The sequence below is a fragment of the Macaca thibetana genome, chromosome 13, assembly GCF_024542745.1.
Source record: "Macaca thibetana thibetana isolate TM-01 chromosome 13, ASM2454274v1, whole genome shotgun sequence".
Taxonomy (NCBI): Eukaryota; Metazoa; Chordata; class Mammalia; order Primates; family Cercopithecidae; genus Macaca; species Macaca thibetana.
The window spans coordinates 8174936-8196808 of NC_065590.1; the positions used below are offsets into that span (position 1 = coordinate 8174936).

At 41.7% G+C, this 21873-nt stretch overlaps 1 pseudogene; it reads right to left on the reverse strand.

The window, feature by feature from the left end:
- Window positions 1-643: 643 nt before the first annotated feature.
- On the reverse strand, window positions 644-1933 carry LOC126933920 (adenosylhomocysteinase-like; annotated as a pseudogene).
- Window positions 1934-21873: the final 19940 nt, after the last annotated feature.

Genomic DNA, 21873 nt, shown 5'->3' on the forward strand with positions numbered 1-21873 from the left:
ATGATGGCAGATATATGCTGTCTTTGTGTTTTTCTGGCGCCCCTCAACCTCTGGCTGTCCCTTCTCTGTCCTTTCTCAGTTGTCCCTTAACGGTCTATTCTAACGCCTGTAAAATAGAGACTAAAAGTACCAATCTCATTGTTACGAGGTTTAAGAGAAGGCCCAGCACCAAGCCAGGCTCTCAGGAAAATTCAAACAGTTCCTCCTTGCCTTTGAATATAGCTCCTTCCCTCTGTCATGGGCTGAGGAACCACTGAACCAAGCACACGGGTATAAATCCATAGGCCAGGTGAACGTCTAGGTGGTAAGGTACATGGGCTTTGTGACTCCACTACCAATTTCCAGGCTTAGGAAAGACTGACTTAGTGAGCAGTTCCAAGACCACTGAGCTCACGGTTCCCTGTGGCTGTGTCCCTTGTACCACCATCCTGACCAGGGCTTGAGGAGGGGTCTTTCGATTCCCCCTGCCACACTTAGAACGATATGAGGGGTGCAGCAGGGCCTAAAACTGTGTGACCAGCACCAGGGAGTCTATGGTGGACACTGACAAACCACTCCCAAAGTTGGTGCCATTTGCTCTTACAGAGGAGAGGCGGGGCCTGGGCAAGGGCAGCAGCTGGAAGGTGAAGGGCAGGCATGGTTCTCAGTAGCGGTTGTGATCTGGCTTGAAGGGGCCATCACAGGACATACCCAGGTACTGGGCCTGCTTCTTGGTCAACTTGGTGAGTTTCACATTCAGCTTGCCCAGGTGGGATTCAGCCACTGCCTCATCCAGCTTCTTGGGCAGCAAGTAAATCCCACCAGAGTACTTGTCTGGGTGAGTCCACAGCTCAATCTGCACCATCACCTGGTTGGTGAAGGAGTCACTCATCACGAAGTGGGGTGGCCCATGGCACTGCCCAGGCTGACCAGCTGACCCTCAGCCAGCAGGATGGTGCCGTGCCGCTCTTCAGCCAGTCCTGGCCACCTGGGGCTTGATGGTCACCTTCTCCACAGGGTTCGCATTGAGCCACTTGGCATTGATCTCCATGTCAAAGTGGCCAGGGTTACACACGATGGCATCATCCTTCATCTGCTCAAAGTGCTGGCCAAGGATGATGTCAACACAGCCTGTGGCAGTGACAAAGATGTTACCCTCCTGACAGGCCTCGTCTATGGCGGTCACCTCATAGCCCTCCATGGCAGCTGCAGGTGGCTGATGGGGCCAATCTTAGTGATGATGAAGGGGTCCCCAAAATCCCACAGGACCTGGACACAGCCCTTGCCCACATCACCATAGCCTGCCACCATGGCTACCTTACTGGCAATCACCACGTCTGTAGCCCTCTTGATGCCATCTATGAGGGACTCCCGGCAGCCTTAGAGGCTGTGAAACTTGCTCTTGGTGATGGAGTTGTTGATGGCAGACACCTTCAGGATCCCCTTGGCCATCATCTTGTGTCGGTTGTGGACCCCGGTGGTGGTCTCCTCGGAGATGCCTTGGATGCCTGGCAAGAGCTGTGGGTACTTGGTGTGGATGCGGTTGGTGAGGTCACTACCATCATCCAGAATCATGTTGAGGGGCACGGCTTTGAAGTACAGTGATTGCTGGATGCATGACAGGTACCCCTTGCTTGTTTCACCCTTCCAGGCATGCACTGGAATGACAGCCTTGGCAATGGCAGCCACCACCTGGCCCTGCGTGGAGAAGGTGTTGTAGCTGGACCACTGTACCTTAGCATCCAGGGAGACAAGGGGTCTCAGTGAGGATGGCTGTCTCCACGGTCACATATGGCCAGCCAGCGATATGGGTGTCCTTCAGTGGCTTGGGGGCCAAATACAGCTCCCACACATGTATCAGACCCAGCATCTCATTCTCCTCAATATCCAGGGCCTTGTGTCCCCAGGCAGCCAGGTCAATGTCAGCAACTTTACAGGACAGTTTCTTAGACATGCTGGCAACACTTCCACACAGTGTGATGGACACGGACAAAGGGGGCCGGGCCTCCGAGAGGGGACAGGCATGGGGCAGGTGGCACTGGGCAGGGTGGATCTGCATTTTCTAGTCCTGATCAGCTTCTGACCTGGCTGCTCGTGTTTAATGCAACAACATTGTATTTGTCAGGCTAAGCTAGATTTTGCTGCAGTGACAGATCACTCAAAAATCTGTGTGGCTTTTCACACACACAAAATATATTTCCCACTCATACCACATATTCAACACAAAGACCACAGGGAGGCTTGACTCATCCCAAACACATGAAGACCTGGCCTAATGGAGGCTCCATTTGGATATATTCTTCCACCGTCACTAGCTATGAACACGGGAATCAAGTCAATGACACTCAAGCTCTTAAAACTTCCCTCCCGATATAAAATAATTACTGGCTAAAGCATGGCCTTACCTGACTCCAAGAAGGTAAGGAAATGCAATGCTACCAAGTGCCTAACAAGAAAATAAAAATATCTGATAAATGGTACTGATGATTTCCTAAAGTACATCCACAAAATAATGAGCTGACATTTTTTATTTTGAGCCGGAATATACTCCAAGACTCTGAACTGACAAATGATAGAAAATACAATATATACAGCCAAACACTGTCCTCTGTTAAGCACTGGCAGAGCCACCCCTGCTACCACTCCAGTGACCATCCCCTCCTTCCCAGTTTATATAAGAGGACTGCAGAGTAGAGAAGGATGGAAGAGCTGTTGGGGCCTCATAGACCTGCAGTGTCAGGAATGAAATGGGGTCTCCCTCTCTTCTCCATAGTCAAATAAATGGGGCTTTATGAGACCCTGTGGCTTGATGAGGAGTGTCTATGAGGAGGGGACACGAGTGCCTCACTTCCCAGCTGAAAGCTTGCTGTCATTGAAAATGCAAGACGGCCGGGCGAGGTGGCTCACGCCTGTAATCCCAGCACTTTGGGAGGCCGAGGCAGGTGGATTACGAAGTCAAGAGATCGAGACCATCCTGGCTAACACAGTGAAACCCCATCTCTACGAAAAATACAAAACATTAGCCTGGCGTGGTGGCGGGCGCCTGTAGTCCCAGCTACTCGGGAGGCTGAGGCGAGATACTGGCATGAACCCAGGAGGCAGAAGTTGCAGTGAGCCAAGATCGCGCCACTGTACTCCAGCCTGAGTGACAGAGCGAGACTCAGTCTCAAAAAAAAAAAAAAGTAAAAGAAAACGCAAGTCATACAGGCCCACCACTAGAGAGGAGTCAGTGAAGGTGCCCTCAGGGAAACCTGACAGCATATTCTGGTTGTAAAGGGCATAGAGACTGTCAAGACCAGCATCTGCACCTTGTCTAGCAGTTTCTGAGGTGGGAAGGACTGTGGAAATAGCCTTTGGTAGCAGAGTAGACATGGATATAACTTTCCCTAGTTTCCTCCGTCCTCAGAGGCAGGGAAAAAAAAAGGAATTTAGTATTGAACATGACTCCATAGTAGGAATATAGGGATAAAAGGAGGGGAGACCCTTCCCCAAGAGAGTTTTGAATGAAAGCATGGAGCACTAGAAGGGCCCAAGGGGCTTCCTCCCTTTGAAGGAGTTCTCAGCAGAGGGCCACCCTAAAGAAACCCCTATACCTTCTTGCAGAGGCCAGTGCGTCAGAAGAGACCACCAGCATCAGATAAAACAAGACCGAGCCAAGAGTGAGACCAGGACCATCTCCCCAGCACCAGTGGACAACCATGTGTGAACGAACACCTCTGACACTCTTATCCCTACCCCCAACCCTGTCTCAAACTCAAAAGACTAGGCCTACACAGAGAAATGAAAGAGGAGAAGAGGGGCTGGGCGTGGTGGCTCACACCTATAATCCCAGCACTTTGGGAGGCCAAGGTGGGTGGGTCATGAAGTCAGGAGATCGACACCATCCTGGCTAACAAGGTGAAACCTGTCTCTACTAAAAATACAAAAAATTAGCCGGGCATGGTGGCGGCGCCTGTAGTCCCAGCTACTCAGGAGGCTGAGGTAGGAGAATCGCTTGAACCCGGGAGGCGGAGGTTGCAGTGAGCCGAGATTGCGCCACTGCACTCCAGCCTAGGCAAAAAAAAAAAAGAAAAAGATTTTTCTATTTTGAGAAAAGAAGAGGAAAGGCAAAACTGGACCCATTCCATGGGTTGAAGAGTGGGTAATGAAAGAGCAGTGTTTCTCTCAATTATATTACTTCTTTTTTAAGATTTTTAATAAAACATGGTAATTATGACAGTATCAAATGTTGCAGCAAAATGCTTGGTCACAGCCACTTAGCATTGACATCTCTACTAATAGAACTTTCTATCTAAGTCATTTTTTCCCCCCAAGACGGAGTCTCGCTCTTGTTGCCCAGGCGGGAGTGCAATGGCACCATCTCAGCTTACTGCAACCTCCGCCTCCAGGGTTCAAGCGATTCTCCTGCCTCAGCCTCCCGAGTAGTTTGGATTACAGGCGCCTGCCACCACACTCTGCTAATTTTTTGTATTTTTAACAGAGATGGGGTTTCACTATGTTGGCCATGCTGGTCTCGAACTCCTGACCTTGTGAACCACCCACCTCTGCCTCCCAAAGTGCTGGGATTACAGACGTGAGCCACTGCACCTGGCCCCCTTCTGTCTAATTCTAAACCCCCTTCTGTCTAATTCTAAACCACTCCCCTGGCAAGTCTTCCAATGCTAGCCACGTCACGAGGAAGCCTGCAAATGTGTTCTGCTATTGTGAATTACACATGGTTTAATTTTGTTTTAATCAAATTAATTCCTCTCACATTACATGAGCTCAAAATTATAGTGACAGTCTTAAACCAATTGTAAATGCAGACTTTGATTAATCTTTAAAAGGGCAAGTTCAACAGCATTGCATAGAGCAAAGAGGTGAAGCAGAAAAATAATTGTAGTGTTCCTGTTTATTTAAAAAAAAAAAAAACTGCTTCTCCAGATTTCACATTCCTAGTAAATAAAGGGAAATTGTAGCACCTATTTATACTGTGTAATATGTATCAAGCATTTCCAGGTTTTCTCCACTTTTCTGTAAAACTTGGAAAAGGTATTGGATCTTGGCTCACAAATGCAGACCTTGAATATTTTAATTGGGAATCACACAATCATACATATGCTATATTAGATTATTTTTCTATGAAAATTCAGTAGCTGAGCCAATACGAAAACTCTTCAAATATTTTAGCAAATGTCCAGGTGCTGTCATCCCATTTGGTACCCTTTGCAATTTGTCTTTTACATTGAAGGTTTGTTGCCATGTCGGAATCAAAAGCACATCCTGATGTGAATTTTTGGTCAGGTTAAAAGCTTTAAAAACGTTTTAGGGGAATATTGCACGTTTCTTCATAGAGTGAATTTTGTTCTCATCATTTCTTTTGGTCCCACCTACATGTATTATCCTTGCTAGTTTTTGCCTTCTTATATTCAGAGGGACAAAAACAATATCTAAAAGATATCTATCGTACAAAACAAAGTCTCCCTAGAACACAAAGAGGAAATTTTTGAGTAAAAAGAAAAGAGCTCAATGGAATTATATTTCTTTCTAGACCTATGACCTGAGTTCCCTAGAGCTGTACTTCCAACCAAAATACAAGGTAAGTCGCAAATGGGAGCCACATACGGAATTTTCAATTTTCTGGTAGCTGCATTCAAAATAAATGAAAAGACACAGGTGAAGTTAACTTTAACGATATATTTTATTTAACCTGATACTTTCAAATTATTGTCATTTTAACATATAATAACATAACATGTATTAATGTGGTGCTGTAAATTCTAATTTTTGCACTGTCTTCAAAATTCAGCGTGCATTTTACATCTACAGCACATTTCAAGTGCTCAATAGTCACGTGATATTAGCAGCCACCGATGGCCACAACAGCTCTGAACAAGAGGTTCTACAAAAGATCTGCTAACGTGTATACAAGTAGCCTCCATACCTATGCTGGTGGAATTCTAATGCTAATGCTAGTAATAATGACTGTGATAATGATAGAATTAGAATACTCTTAATTTTCACTATGATTAAAGCTCTGTAACAGGTTGTTACAATGGTGTTTAGGAAGCAAGCATCATCTAGCACTTACAGTTGAGGAAACTGAGGCTCAGCACTTGCCTGACGTCACTGAACTGACAAGAACTCTCTAGCTTCGATGTGACACAGCTATGTTCTTTCCCACACACCCAGTGACACTCATCCCAGAATGTGGTTCTGAACAAGACCAGTGTGGGGCTAGACCTCGCTGCCAGAGTACTTAGATCACTGGCAGATTGTGAGGAAACCTGGGGTAGGCTTTGTGTTCCACGTATCCTAGGATTTCTCATAAGGATTGCAAAGTAAGTGAGGGTATGACTCTCTCAGGGATTAAGTCAGCTCTGGTGGAATTCCTGAAAGTTTGTATCAAGTCATGAATGTCTATTTTCCCAAATGCTCAGGAATCACTGGATATGCCTTGGGGCACACTTAGAGCACTCAGTAATTCAACTCATCTAAAGTCACACAGATGATAACTGCAAGAGCTAGCTGTACACCTCTGCTTGCCTGATTTTCCACAGCCTCTTTTGTGTGTCCTTTTTGGTCTGTACCTTGGAGAATCATATCTGATGCTTGTTTATTCTCACCAAAAAAACAAAACTAAACTAAACAAAAACAGTGAATAGCCCTTCATCCATATAATGTCTTTGCTCAGTAAGATAGAGAAGAGCCCCCAACCCTCAAAAAAAATAATACATTGAGGGCAGTCTCATAGGAGATTTCATTGATGGCAGTATCATGGGAGATTTCAACCCTGGGGTTGTAACAGGCCGGGGTTTATGCTCAGGGGTTAATAATGCTAATAATAATGACTGTAATAATAAGGATAGAATTAGAATACTACTAATTTTCACTATGATTGAAGCTCTGTAACAGGTTGTAAAAACCTGTTTCAATATGAACAAGCTACAATCATGGTGAAATTTCAATCACAGTGAAAAGAGTATTCTATCATTATTACAGTTATTATTATCAGCATTATTAATCCCTGAGCATAAACTCCAGCCCATTGAATGCTTGACATGTCCAGACACATCTGTGGGGCTGGTGGGTGAGACCTCTTCACACAAAAGCTGGAGCAGGCTATGGGGATGGGACAAGTGTCCTCCGGGTTGTGGCAGGAAGGACAGGTCATCTGAGCAGAACATGCTGCTTAATACTCAAATTTTTCTACTGCTGAGTCCTCAGGGACTCCTGGTTGAAACCTGGGGTATGAGGCTGCAAGGTAAGAACTCCAAGTGGTACCTGCACTGTGTCTCTACAGGCAATGACAGTGTAGCAACTTTGTCAGGAGAATCGAGAATCATTTGCATGGGTGACCCAGTCACTACACCCACCAAAGTACACATCCTGGGAGGACAGGGGACACTGTGGGGCCTTCCACGGGCCTCAGCGGTAGGGGACAGCCCTCTATGGCTCCCAGCTGCAGAGATGCTGCCTCTGATACCAGGGGATCTCACAGGCTTTATCTCAGTAAGTCAGAGCAAGAAAGAAGAGTAACCAGTAAAAGAGGCAGTCATCCCTCAGACCCCCTTTTAAACACAAAAGGAAATTTCAGGGAGGCTGAGACAGACATCATCTACTTTGCCTCTCTTTTATCTGAGTATATTCAGACTAGGGTTGCCAGATTTAGCAAATGAAAATACTAGACACCCAGTTAAATTTGAATTTCAGATAAACAATGACTAACTTTGGTGTCAATATGTCCTATGCAACATGCTACTAAACATCCTACCAAAATGTTATTTGTTGTTTATCTGAAATCCAAGCTTAATTTGGTATCCTGCATCTTAGCTGGGGTGCATAATCTGACCCTATGCTAGTTTGTACACAAAATGTGAGTTTCTAATGCTTTCACTGTGAGACTTGGATGGCAAATAGAACAGCCATTAAAAGGCCCAGACGGAAGTCAGAAAGCCCACGTATGAAATGAGCTCTGACACCTATCAAATACGTGGCCTGAACAGTTGGAATTGTTTACCTCAGCTTTATTGTCTTCATTTGTAAAATGGAAACTGTACCTCTTCCTTCAGCTATTATTAGGATTTAATGAACCAATAAGTGGTCAGTAAGTAGAGGATATAATTATTCCAGAAAATGTTCTTGTGTAAATATCAAAAACAATCAACATTTATTATTGTGCATATACTTTGTATCTAATGCCCAATTGCTGTGGGATTATCCTAATTGCCTTTCAATCTCATAGAGTAAGTTTTTTTAAAAAAATTAATAACAGTGGGAACATTTTAAAAATGATTTTAGACCTTAAAAGTTCTGATATTGGATACCTTAGAAATTTTAGGAAACAGAATCCAGCGACTCAGGAATAAAATGAATGGCATTCTATTTTAATAATAAAAATTAAAATGTTACTTAAATTTCAAATGAATAATTGCAATATTTAAAGAGGGGTCATGCATCAAAAATACTAAGCGATGGAAAATACTTTTTAGCATTTATAAGGTACAGCTACTGCTCCTGAAATCCTAGATTCATCAACGGTGTGTGTTCAGTGTTCAGACAAGCTCAGTCACTGACATAATCATTGATACATTAGACCAGTGTCTGAGAGCACACACATACAGAAACACAAACAACACATACACATACAAATGTACTTTTTTCGAAGCCATAGAGTCTCAGAATTCTGAGAGGGAGAAGATGTGCCACTATTTGACAGTAACACTTGGCAATAGTTCTGACAGTTTGAGGAGAAGCCAATCTCAGTGGTAAAACCCTTTTAGGGGCCCTTGGCTGGGACATTAAAATAGGAGTGTAGTGAACGAGAAAAGCAGGGTTGGCGAGAACATGAGGCAGGCTTCACTTTGTTTATTTCTGCCTTCACTGTAAACTGTGCTCATGGCGGAATTTACATTGTGCCAGTTTTGCGTCGCCTCGTAGCGTACAGACCCGGGGCAAGTGAAGGGAGACTGGAGAAATGAGAGTTAAGGGTATTCTCTCTTCTCATTTTAGCTTTTAGCAAAACTTTGAATTTATCCAATGACTTGAACTTTGCTAAAGTCATTGAGTGCCTACTAAATCCCAAGAGCTAGGTTAGCGCTTATCCTTGCTTGCAAAATGGGACTAATAACCATATCTATTTCACAGGAATGTCCTAATGATGAAGTACAAGAATGCTTATAAAGTGCTTGTCACCAGCGGCTGGCAGGGAGTAAACATTCAATAACTGTTAAGCCTAAAACTGAATGGTAAATTTAGAGCGTTATAATTATTGAGCAGTGAGTCAGTACAGACCCAGGATTCAAACTGGGCAGCCTGGCTCCAGAGCCAGCCCTCTTAATCACTATCTTGCAATGTCGCCATTAATTATCCATTAATTTTCATAGAACATTTGAAAATGCATCTTTGTGGTTATTCTTAATATTGATAAAATGAGGCACAGAGAATGTTAATGGCTTGGCCAAGATTTTAAGAAAAGGGAAGCTTCATCTCCCAGCCACCGTTCTCCACAGTATGGTAAATAAACCTTAATCAATGCGCACAGCACACTATTAGAGAAAGTCTTGTAGGAAAAAATAATTAAATAATTAGAAGACATGGTCCCCACAAGGATTCGGCTTACTTTCTGGGCAGGAAGATGAAGCCAACGCCGATGACTCAGAAAAGAATCAATGAGTAGTAATGCACGCCATGTGAGTACATGGATATAAAATGTGCATACAAAGAATTGAAAGGAGAAAATTGAGAGGGAGCGGTCCCAGAAGCTTCCAGGAAAAGGGAAATTTAGAGCCAAGTTTAGAAAGAAAAGAGGGGTATGGCTTGGCAGACTCTTCTCACTCCAGCCACCTTGCCAATCAACAAATCCTCGTTGTCCAAGGGCCGTCCCCAAAGGGAACTGTGATGGCGGGTGTGTGAGCAGCTCCAGCCTGCAGCCCTCCCCACAAGGATAGCAGGAGACAAGTCAGTCCACTCTCAGAAAATGGCCCTTGACAAATGGCCAAAAGAATTCACCAGTGTGGTAGAAGATGACCCATTCCAAAAGAAAAAAAAAAAAAAACTTTATATAAAGATGGAGTCCTGTAAAAAATCCCAACCCTCCCCCTTTTTCTTTCCTATGGCATTGCAAAGTATTTCCTTGCTAGTCTTAGAATGCACACTGGCTTTTCATACTTCAATATCTGGATTTACATGTGCTCTACAGTTTACTCCCCTTTTTACCCTTCTCCCTTTCTATGCTCTTATTCCCACCCTCTTCCTCTTCCCACACCACCCCAAAAGACAAACAAAAATAAAACAAACAAACAAATATGTGGAACTTCTTACTTGGAATGATTCAAGAGTCTCTATACTATTAAGACACTGAGTAATGATTGGCTGCCTTCCAGGTGGCTCTGCAGTCTGTTAAATAGCTCAATTAGTGAGCAGCGCTCTCTCACTCGCTCTCTTGCACGCACTCTCTCTCTCTCTCTCATTGAATTTTGCCAAGTGCATGCTGCATTGTTGGAAGGGGCAGTGCCAAATTAGCCTAGCAACATCCCTTTATAGCCCTGACGTCTGGGACACCTCAGAGCAGCAGAGAAATCACCGTTCCCCAGGCCTTGCCGGGACCACGAGGCAGCAGAGAGCATTGTGGCGGGACGGTTTTTCCTTCTGAAGGGTGGTTAATGAGCAATGTAGGTGAAGACCCCTGAGAGGTACCTGGGCATCCTGCCCACCCAAATAGAAGACCGCGTTGAGATGGCAGTCGGAGACGGAGCCCATGACCAGACAGAGGGACAGAGGAGAGGAGCGCCGGGACAGTGCCGGACATAAAGTAAAAGTGCTGCCAGTTCATTTAGGTCTGAATGATTTTAAGTAAGGCTTGAATCCTTTTTTTAAAAAAACAACCACCACAGCAATATAATTCTTAAATAATATATATAAGCCAAAAATGCCAGTGCAATGTAAATCAGCTGTCTGCCTTTAACACCGTTTATTCCAGAGCTCGGCCATCGATTTCTCATTCTGTCTTCCTATAAAAGAAGGTTTAGGCACACACCCTCCACCCAGCAAACACACCTAAAGTGAGCCCTCAAATTGGTGCTATATTTATGTCTATTTGTGGTTCAACCAGACATAAACAGTGTCAGAAGAGAACAAATGAGAAAGCTGCATTCTATAGAGAGTACACAAGCCCTACATAATTCACAATCCCTCAGTTGAAACTTGTTGCAGAGCTCTGAAAATTCATACAGAAAGCAGGACATTCATGTCATAAGGTAAACACATTTAGTCTGTTGTCTGTTTCAGTAACACATTTATTGGTACAGGCTATGTGATACTGATGTATTCATTACATCTTGGCATTTACAATATACAGTATTTCGCTGTTTGACTCATTACAGCCTTCATACCAATTAGGTGAAAGAAAATATTGTTTGCAAAAATACTTTTAGGGGGATTACATTTATCCTAGAATATTATGTATCACAATTTTAGAAACATTAAGTCCCAACATTTACATATAATTATTATGGTTATACCCTAGAGAAGATATTTAAATGTCTCTACCCTATCTATTGGGTATATGTTTCCCTTAGAAGGAGAACCCTGTCAAACAATTAGAGTGCCGAAATAAGTGAAAATATTCTTGGCTGCTAAATGGGAGAAGAAGTTGCCCCAAGATAAAAATTTTTAATGTAAAATTGCACTTTGATTCGGGTGGTTTATTTTTGTTATGACATTATGGGAATTTTATTCTTTGAATTTTAAGCATAAAATCATACAACTCAATTATCAAGATATTTGCACTGAGAAAATCAAATACTGAAATTAGACCGGTAGATTTTTATATGGACTTGAATCTGCTTCTTTGTAATTTCTATGGGTACTTGGAAGTGTTTTGCCATGAATGCTAATGTGCTTTGTGTTTTAAGTAGTGATTCTGCACATTTTGAAACACAGGCAAATTTGAGCTGGGGATACAGGCAGAGCACTTTGTTGGATGCTGCTGAAGGAAATCATAAAGGTCCTTCAAAAATGAAATCTCCAAATATATATTTTTCGGATGGAAAGACAGTGTACCTATGAGTGCCTGCCTATCTTTTGGCTGGATATATACCTTAATAAGAAAGATAAAGTTAATTTTAATTTTCATAGTAAGTCCTCACTACCTTCACACATACCCATATTTTCTAAAGGGCAGATCAAAGGTGATAAGAGATACCTATATAAGTCACTAGTAAAATACTGCATTAGGATAATCCCTCATCCATTTCCTTTTTTTTTTTTTTCTGAAAAAACAAGGGAGGAAAATGAGAGAGAGAAAGAAAGCATAATCAAAAGCCTACATGACAAAGAGTTGACAGTCAGATTCTGTGGTAAATGATTCCAGAGTCGCTGGCCTGCGGAGACGCTGAGGAAGTCCCCAGCAGACCTGATTAATTCCAGTCCCTCCAGCTGCCAGGGGAGCAGAGGGTAAGCAGTTTCGCAGAGAGGAGCCTATTACCACTACTAGGCTGAAATAGATCTAATCAACTCACAGCCGCTCAAAAGAAAACTTTACAGGTTTAGCTCACTAAGGCAGTGCTTTAAAATGATGACTACAAAGGACCATGGGAGTCTGAAAGCATTTAGTCTTTATTGCAGCTCAAGGAAATTTTCTGCTGTGGTTAGGCCATGCTAATTTACTGAACATGACAAAGCCTCCCAGACTGTGTGACATCATTTGTTTAAAGGCCCCAGTGCTCATACTGGACAATTTCGAATACTACTTTTTTTTTTTTCTTCAAAAACAGTTAATTTGTTGATATTTCATCGGTTTGGGCTAATTACATGCACCATTATAAATGTCTGGACTAACCTACTTTAACATTTAATTTAAACAACAATGCTCTGTAATTTGTCATGGTGGTCACAAAGTGATGAATATTGCAACTTTGTTTTCTAAGCAATCAACATTTTATCAGTGAATCTTAGGAGGAAATTCCTGGCAGAAAGGAGATCCTGAGAAACTGATACAGTGTTCCCTTCCCCAGCGTCAGAATTTAAGTTATATAGCAATTTGTGTCAGAATAGTCAAAATGAATTGAAAACTATATGAACTAATAAACACTATAGCCAATAAAGTTCTAAATTTTTAAAAGTATTTTGTACTGTAGGTTGGATTGTGTAACCACCTTCTTTTTAATGGAAAATAAACAGAGGGAAAATTATTAAGGCCAGATTGAAACCAAAAAGCCATTTGTCTTTTTTTTTTTTTTTTGGTTGTAAAGATTTGCAGAGGTAAAATCTGCTTTTGTTTAAATAATCAAGATTTGGAAACTGCACGAGTTACATGATATGTTGTTTAGAATGCTGTGTGTGATAGCAAATATGCACATACATACTTATGAAATTCATTGATTACTGATGAATTCCCTGATCACACCACCAACAGAAAATTAAAGGGGAGTACTCAAATCATTGAATTTAAGTTAATTACAGATGATAATCTGCAAAGTGCTTCCTTCAGAAATTTTATGTCCAAGGAAGAGACAGTAGAACCCAAAAGATGAAGAGTGAGGAAGCAGAGATAAGATAAATGATGAGGAGTTGGAATTTTAATAGCCACTTCTGAGCCTCTCCGTTTAGACATTATGTCAAGCACAGTCCTGGGGGTTAGGGGTGTGTGATGCGGGGAGAGGGTGAGCAAGGCTGTTAGGCAGGCCACAATTTCAGAAAAAGCAAACTGTCCCAAGAAGAAGTCCCAATATTGCATTGGGATCTGACTTTTAGATGTAGAAAAGCACCCTTGCTGGCTGATCATTTGCATAGAACTGACCACAACACCTAGGAATATCGTTAGTACTGTTATATGAGTGATAGTTGTTATTCGTATGCTCCCAGCTCTTGATCATCAGTTTTTACCCTTAAAATAGATTTTCCAGCTATTTATCCCTAGCTGATTCAGAGGTCATGGAGGTGCCTGGACTTCCCTACATGTCGAGGACTCCAAGATGCATCATAAATACCCATATTTGAATATGGATCTGGAAATGTCCAAATTTTGTCAGAACATTACCTTTGGTTCTATTATGTCCTTGAACTACATCACTGGAGTTCAAGCTGTATTTGTGTTTTAGATCAGCAAAACATTTCCTTTTCTGAAGGTTTTTCAATTTTGTCTCATTCGGGTAATATTAAACTACTTAAAATGTCAACACCAAGAATCCAGCAGCACCCGTATACTAGATACAAATGCCTGTGGAACCACAGATCTGAACAGGTCAGTCCTCAAGGCACCAAGGGCCAGATTTACGTCTGTCTCTTGCAGTGACAGTTGGTTCCTACTGGCCTCAAATGTGCAAGCAATTAGACAGCTGTACATATAATTGCTTTGACATGCTTCTTTTTTTCTTCCAGAGAGAAAAACTACCTTTAAAAATTTCAAGGATGAATTTTTGATGATATTGATCGTTTTTTGAAATGTGATATTTTATCATTTATGTGGATCTAATGGAGATCTAAATAGAAGTGTGATGTTTTGAGAAAGTCTTAGATGTGTATGGCATCAGATGGTGGGCTTGATCCTTGAATAGAGAACTGGGCTGTTGGAGCCCAGGTCATGAATATCCATATCAAAGTTCGCCTGTTTGTTTCAGTCTGTTGTAAAACCCAGTGACAACCTAGTACTTAGTATTGTTGGAAAAAAGAATCATTGATGGGAGGATAGGCAGGGCTAGGTAAGAGAAATATTTAAAAGATTAGTATAAGCCTGATTCTGGAAAACAACTCAAAACAAATGACCTACCAAAGCCCAACTAGCAGCATCATTTTAACTTACAAACAAGAACTCTTGGAACTTTCTCTCTGTTATTTGGAAAGAAAAACAAAAGTATTAATAATCAAACTCAAGGTTGGATAGCTTTAAGAGTGAGGAAAAAACAGCAATTACTCATGACGTTAGAACATTGAAGAAACAGAAGTGAGATGGATCACGACTGGAAAACCCTGAATGAAGCAAATGTTTTCTTGAGTACAAGAAGATGTATAATTTTAGGAAAGCTTGAGCAATTTGCCACCTTGTTTGTGTATATGTTGCTGTTGGATTTACTTATTATGGATTTTACCACTTTAATGTCATGGTTAGTGTTAAAGTACATGGAGTGTGTATCTAATCAATGTCATGCCTATCCCAGGAAGTCACTAAGGAGCAGCCCTGTCACAACAGCCTCCAAAGGACAGAGAGTGAACCACAGAGGAAATTCAAACGCATGTACAGTGGGGTCCATTACCAGGGAGCCTGAGCTTGGTACAAGAGGAGCTCATCACCAACAGAAAATTCTACCAACATTCCCAAGAGTTTGTTTCCCATACTTTTAAAGGAAAAAAAAAATGGATGGTTCTGAAATCACCTGGGTTTCTTTTCTTTACATCTTCTGGCAAGATCAGTGATGGCAGATGTGATTCAGCAATAGTAGCATGGCTGTCCTGGGTAGGTTTTTAGACTGCATTCCAAGGGCTATACTTTCTGACTGGCTACCTCCCTGTGGTTTGGCTTTTTAATGGAGTTCAATAGGCTTCATGTTTCTTATTATGATTTCCTTTAAAATCTCTGTAGACGATAATGTTTGTGCTACTGAATATTGCTCTAGTTTTCTTTAAATGCCACATCTTCAATACAGTATGGTAAAGATGTGCTAATTAAACTCAATCCATTTTACATCAATTAATTCAGACTGTGATCTCTCATCAGATTGCATATGTTAAGTAGGACTTAGGGCTGGTCAACAGATGTAAACTATTCAGAAATGTGGTGAGCAACCAACTCCAATGACAATTCCTGAGCCAGACTTTTTCTTTTTACTTGTTCAGATGCTAAAGGATTATATTTCAGTTCAGCTAGATATTGTACAACATCAGAGAAGGCTACATTTTATGGCTCCCCTGAGTATATGTCAGTTGTAGTTATTTTAATTATTTCCAACATTTAGTTCTCCTGAAATGGCCACCCTTACTTTGATGCTTGCATTGATGAAGGCCATTATCACTGAGCAATACGGTGCTAAACTGAATGAGACTAGCATAAGGTGACTTTATATACATTACACATGTCCCTTCCTTCCAGGAAGTGGTCCCCTCCCCACCAAAAACACAAGAAAAGCACCACCAAATTTGACTTTTTAATAGATAGTTTCCACAGAAAAATACTACATAAAACGGTAAGCATTAAAGTTATTAATAGCCCTGTTTCTATGTCCTTGGGAAATAGTGACAGAGTTTACATGCTAGCGAATCTTGCATACGCAAAGGTCAGGCACTCCATGCCTCAAAAGAAAAATCCACCAAAATATGAAGACCACCATATGTAAGTCCCAGCATTCCCATCACATCTCTTTAGTGTGAACGTAAGGTAGTTCACACTAAACACGTGGGGGAGTTTATTGGTAGAGTGAAGTTTAGAGCTTCACAGAATTAAGAGGTTTCTTTGAAATGTCTATATGGTTATGTTCCTAGTGACAGAAAGAGTGATGTCTGAGAGTGAAAAGGCTATGCAAATTACAACTATTCCAAATCAAAGTTGAAGTCCAAAGATCTCTGGCCACTCAAAGGGCTCATTTCTGCCCCCTGGTGGATGGAGAGGCATTTCCACACGCCCATTATGTTAGTTGTAAAACAGGGACTTCAATGGGTTTTCTAAGACAGTGATGTGGTCAGATTTAACCAATTTTCTTTTAGTGAATGCTTTATAACAAAGTGAAAATTTAATATGGGCAATTGTGTGCTTCCTCTGTCCTTTAGCATGTGACATGACATTTTTATTGGGGCAAGTGCCTCTGTGTATTATTGTCTTGGGTTATTCTCCACCGTGTGTTTCTCTCCATATCAATTTCTTTTCCCTTCTCATCTGCTCATATCCAAAATGGAAGCTAAAAAGAGAAAGGAGACTTCCATCTCCCATTATTTTCTTCCTTGCATTTTTTTTCTGGCATCTGTTCTCCTAAGTTTCACTCCTTTTCCTTACCTTTTCCTCCCCGATGTCCATCGCAGTATTTGCTATGCTATGTTTTCAACAGGTGGATGATTTTATAGGACTAGCAACTTACAGTTTTCATTTATTTTCCAGGTCAAATAAAGCAAAAACAATATAAGAACAAATTAATAAACGCATGATAGTATGGCATCCAGAGCGATTTCATTTAGATTTTGCCACCCTTATAGAAGTATTTTTGAGTGTGATATGCTCTGAAATTTTATAAAATTCTTGCCAAAGGTAAAAATAATATGTAGTGATGACATTCCCTTTTCACAAATGCACATATTGTAGAACCTGTGCCTAGCCACAGGATCTCACAATCTTTTGGGATTGGCAATTCACACAGTGCAAAATCCCATTTGCAACATAGCTTTCCCCAATCCCATGGGATTCATTGTGAGAGCATTTTAATATAATAGTTTTCTTACAGTTGAGAACTCTGGAAAGATAGCCCCTAGTCTAAGACAGAGGAACATTCAGCAGTTGTGATAATGAATTGATAGCATAAAAACATAGTTTACCTTTTACATTTTTATCCTGTGTGTGCATTTCTTACCTACTTTTCTCTATATTTTTATGATTTCTTCTATTAGAAGGGCACAGGAGCACAGACTTTGGATTGCTACCACATTCATCTATTTCTTTTAAAGATAAGAACTGGGATCATACTCCTTTAAGAATAGTAGGTGTGCCCCATCCACATCCTAGGAAATCCACTTCACTTCTTCCAACCTGTAATAAAACAATGATTTATGAATATTGTCTCCTTTTTCGGTAGACACCTCTTTTCCCTGCTAAGGGTTGCTTGAAGACAGATCAATGTTCCAATTTAATCAAAGTGCCTCCCCAAGGCCCAGCCCCAGCTTTTTTTTTTTTTTTTTTTTCATTTTTATTTTCAGAAGTATCGAGTTCACAAGAAAGTGATTCTTTCAAAAATGGTACGTACATTTCCAGGAAGAAATACCAGACGGAGTTCCGTATGCTTGCCTTCTACAGAGAGCTCACACTTCAAAATGTCCAGTGATCTCCGAAAACTGAGCAGACCAAGAGTGTCAGCTTAATCATTGACTAAATATCGATGACAATACTAACATTGACATGTGGACAGGAGGAGTAAGAGATGTGAAAAGTACAAAGATGACACAGAAGCCTCGTTGACCCAGAACTAGACCCTTTCCCAACTGTGAACACCAGGCTGGAAAATCATAACTCATTCTTAGAGCAGTCATCACTTTTAAAGTCAAACTTTGGATTTAAAGGGGAAAGAATCTCCGCTCTCTGTGTTTAGTGGTTATTCAGGGGTTTTGACGTGAACTCTTTCAAGAGAGCCTCCCTTTTGTAATCACCAGGATTTGTGGTTTGCACAAATCTTTTCAAGTCTTGTCATCGTCACATTACACATTTAGATCTTTACACAGCTGTAAGTCATAAACAAAAACAACAGAACTTTTTTTGGGGGGGGCGGAAATTAGTTCAAATTAGAGCACATTTCAAATGAAAATAATCACATGCAAACGAAAAAGTTTAGCTCATATATAAGAAAAAAGGTGAAACCAACCAGGTATGTTTTGCCTTTAGATCGTTCTTTTTTGTATAAACAGATAACTGACTTTTAAACCCCCAGACCGCAACATTTTAATTCAGTCATTGTCATTTAGGAAAAAAAAAAAAAAAAAAAAAAAAAGATGAGGAAAAAGCCACAGACAAATTAGACCAAAAAAAGTAACCAAATTTAGTAGTTCAAAAAATTGTCTTTTTTTTTTTTTTGGTAGATGAATTATCCTCATCTGTGATATACATTTAAGAATGAAACTTAAATTAGCCCCTTAAAGTGGTCCTGTGACTTTAATTATTCACAAAGTACACAAATTTAATGAGTTTTTAAATATTAAAACTCTTCTCTATTGTCACTAAGGTGAGCTCTTAATTTACAGAGCAATTAAGTCAGGACCCTCATTTATCAGGACATGTGCGTTTGTTGAAAATGTAGTCAGTTTTTATTAATTGATGCTATGGAAATACTGAGGTGAAATTAATGTGTGCCTTCAGAGGTCGTGCCGGTGGTGGTGGGGAGGTAGCAAGGAGCAAGACGTGAGATAAATAAGTAACTGCTATTCCCCGATTTCTCCAGAGATTGCTGAAATATTAAGTGGCACAATGGTTATCGTTCTCAGCCAAAATGCTTGCAAGAAAATGCCCCCTGAGTTGTTCTCTGGCAAACATCTGTCATGGGTAGTAGCTGAGAAACAGGGAAACTTCAAAGCAGTACTTTCTGATGATTAGAAGGGTGTTGAGTGTAATGTTCTTACATTTTAATGCAAACCAAGTGTTGATGAGCTGAGAGGGTAGAATTAAAAAGTAGCCCAAATCTCCTTTGTTCTCCAGGAGGGGACTGATAAGAACATCTGCAGTCCGTAGTGTTCCTCAGTACTTAACCAATTTGTGAGCCACAAGAAATTCTAGCTCTGGAGGTGGATGGTGGGAGTGAAGCGGACCAGCCTGCCATTCCCTGTTGCCTACCTATGGTGGCTCTGACCAGTCATTGGTGTTCACTGTTCAGCATGCATTCTTTATGGACCATCTTGTTCAAGAAAATAGTTGCAAAAGAGCGAGACAAAATTCAAAGGATGTGCACTTGAGCCCTTGCCTGCAGAGGTGACGCTTGCCCCAAAAAGTTTGCTGTAAAGTTTGGAGGAGGAAGACACTTCCTGTCTTGAAATACAGAGAGTATCAAAAATATCTGAGGGATTTCATCAATATTTCAGGCAGTTGTTGGAATGATTTGTACATGAAGAGCCTGAATTTCTTCCAGAACTGGTAATGGGTAGATAGACACAGTCTAAGTACATCATCATTTTTGTAAAAACAGATTTGATAGTGCAACAACCTTCCAGCATTCTTTAATCCTGGAACTCCACAATCCACCCTGAAAACACTGAAAAAAAAATACACAACAGAAAACACACAACCTAACAAAAATACTTCCTAACGTGTACAGATGAGAACACTATCCTCCTTACGGTAGTTTGATTTCTACCACATTCTAATGTTAAGCCAGCGAACAAACGGGTTGTCCTATCTGTTCCCTGAGGCTAAGGCTAAAGGGAGAAACAGGTATCTCATTTCTAATTCCTGGTACATTTGGACTTGGGGCCTCTAGAGCACCAAAAAGTTTGATGGGACCCTGCCAAGGGGTCCCCTGTAACCAGGAGTTGGTTAATATCCTCCCATTCCTCATTCAGACGGGGAACAGAGGCCAACCAAAAAAAAAAAAAAAAAAATAGCAGCAGGGCAACAAACGCTGTCTTCTGCAAATGCTCAGTAATAAATTGTTCTTTCAGCGGTGCAGAAGACGGATTTTTTCTTTCCTTTGCCTCTTTCCTCCTTTGCGGGGAAGCACCAATGGGCGGCTTGCTTTCCCACCTGGCCCTGGCTGCCTGTGCCCATAAATTTGCCTATGCAATGCCTGTTTACGGGTCGCTGATGGAACATGGAGACGGTGCATTTTGTAAGCGCCGGGTAGATAATCATGGTAATTGATGTTTGGAGCTGTGAGCTCCTAGGAGCACAGGGGTCTCTTTCTCCCAGTGAGGCCCTGCTCTCTGTTATCAGCCCAGCCCATAATTAAATATCACTCTTTTACAATATGTTTCAGGCTCCTTAATGAGTCTAAAGCAGAAATAGTCACCTCTTTCCCCTCGGAGCTTTATTTGCTTGTTATTAAACAATGTTATTGAGCTGCCTTCTTTCCCTGTGTTGCCAAACCTGCATCATTTCCGTTTGATAATTGCACAATTAGAGCGAAGGCTTTGCTTCCATGCATCAGCAGGCCCTGCGTGTGCCTGCGTGTGTGTCTGCGTGTGGAGAGGAGGAGAGGGAGAGAGAACGGAAAAATTAGGTGTTCGTATAGACTGCTCAAATGCATCTTATTTTCATTAACTGCCAGATTTTGCAAAATGGGAAGCGATTTATCATGAACCGTTGTCTTCTATCAACCACCTCCACCAACCAACACCATGACTTTCGCGGTGACCTTGTGCTGTGTAGCGGAGGGTCCAATTTGTTCATTGTTACCGGCTTGCATAATCCTATGCCCCTCCCCCACAGCCTCTTTTTTCCCCCCTAGCAAAATCCAGTCATTTATATTCCGAGGCTAAACGGTATTCTTTTTGCCCCCAAAGCTGGCAAGCTGTATAACACTAGTAATTCCATCTAACGAATTGCCAGGGAGCTCCTCCTCTTACACACGCGCTCTCTCTCTCTCTCTCACACACACACACACACTCCTCCACGCACACACTCACATGCACCCTCCCTAAGCTGCTCTAAGCAGTGTATTAAGTAGCTGAAGAAAATCCATTCACATTCTGCTGTGTCGCTTTCTTCTCAAGTCATGAACCCATCACAGACTTTTTCTAGCTGTAGGTTGCCACGGTGAAGATTTACAATGCCAGTTATTCATACATCTGCCTTCTCTTTTTTCCCCCCCTTATTCTTAAATCCCTTGGGCGAGGGCAACCTTGATACTGAGACTCGTAAAATTCATGCAGGCTTTATCATCCTGGGTGAGGGCTCCAGGCGTGCGCCCGCATCCCCGCCAGCTCCCCGCCACGACGCGTGGGTGGGCCTGGGCCGCAGTTTCTCTTTCTAACTCCGAGGAGGGGGTGGGGGAGCAGTGCCATGGGAAGAAACAGAATAGAAAATTTCCACAAATACGAAACAAAAGCAGTATTTGTTTCACTCATCATTTATTAATTTTTTAAAAATGACTTTTGGGTCTCTGGAGGCCAGTGTTTCTTTGAGGCCGGAATGTGAAATAAAACGTGACCTTGGTGTGGGTAAAATAATACTAGAAAGTCCACTCCTCAATGTTCAAGACCTCACAGAGCAGCCACATATACTTCCTTCTCATGGTACGT